The following is a 1248-nucleotide window of genomic DNA, read 5'->3' as shown; positions in this document are numbered from 1 at the left end:
CTACCGGGCGGGCCCTTGGCACACACAAAAAAAAACATGTAGCCTCTATAAACATGCAGACGTTTGAAGGGGGCAGGCCGGGATCCCTGGACACTTTCCCTAAAGCCCCCTTCCAACAGGACGACAGGGCAAACAGCCCGGCCCACAACTGACAGCCCACATCATGAAACCGGCTTAATCTCTATCAGCGAGCGTTATTTGTGCAGAAAATAATCACAACTTGCAATCGAATCTTTTCACACCAATCACGCAAACCCTTCACGGAGGGTGATGTTATCGCTTCACTCCCTTGGCGGTCTCGGGGCTTGAGGGCGCCACCGGTGGCTGATAACAGGCCCTAAACCATGGCGCCTTGGTCAGGGACGTGAAAAGCAGACAAATAGAGTCGGACACAGGCAAATAACCTTTGCTGATATACCGGAGCACGGCCTGACAAAACGTCCCCATAAAGCATCTTGTCTGTGGCGATTTGATATGACGTTAATACAGACTAACCGAATTTCGATCCGCTGGCCCGATCCCTTCCCTTGGTCCCCATAAACATCGACGCCGATCTGGCTGGGGGGGGGATGGGGGTGGGGGGCTGAGGCGAGTGCATTACAGGGCCTTGGCAGTTCGGAGATTAATAGGGAAGATAGCGAGAGTTGGTAGGGGTGGGGGTGAGGGGTAGGGGGGGTGGTTCAGGGCTTCTGTGCTATTATCATTGCCCCGGCAGTAATGATGGGAACCAGTGTGAAACCAAACGGTAGTGTGATGACGAATTCTGGACAAGGAAGGAAAAGGAAACGTAACTCCAGCCACACCACCCACACCCACACCCCCATGCACACCCACACCCACACACCCGAGGACCTGTAGTAGATATTGGACCGTCCGCGCTTCCTACCCGCCTCACAAACCTTTCTTTTCCTGCCAATTTGTCTCCAGTTCCCAGCCTGCGTGATGTGATCAGACCGAGGGTGGTGCGGAGGTCGAAGCTGCCCCTTAGTTCTGCAGGTTTCGTTTTCTCCCCAGACCGTTCCCAGCCGGTTGTAAAGAAGGCGCCAATGGCCCTGCCCACATGCCGCCTGTCAGGGGGCGTAACTGGAGAGCCGCTACGTGATGGCTGGTGAGACGGAGCTGGAGAGAGAGGGAGAGGGGGGGAGGAGAAAGAGAGAGACACAGAGAGCGACAGAACGATATTGAGAGAGAGAGACAGAAAGACAGAAACAGAGAAGCAAACATACAGAAAGAACGAGAAGGGGAGAG

The sequence above is a fragment of the Babylonia areolata genome, chromosome 1 (assembly GCF_041734735.1).
Source record: "Babylonia areolata isolate BAREFJ2019XMU chromosome 1, ASM4173473v1, whole genome shotgun sequence".
Classification (NCBI taxonomy): domain Eukaryota; kingdom Metazoa; phylum Mollusca; class Gastropoda; order Neogastropoda; family Buccinidae; genus Babylonia; species Babylonia areolata.
Note: the sequence above shows the minus strand (reverse complement) of the source record.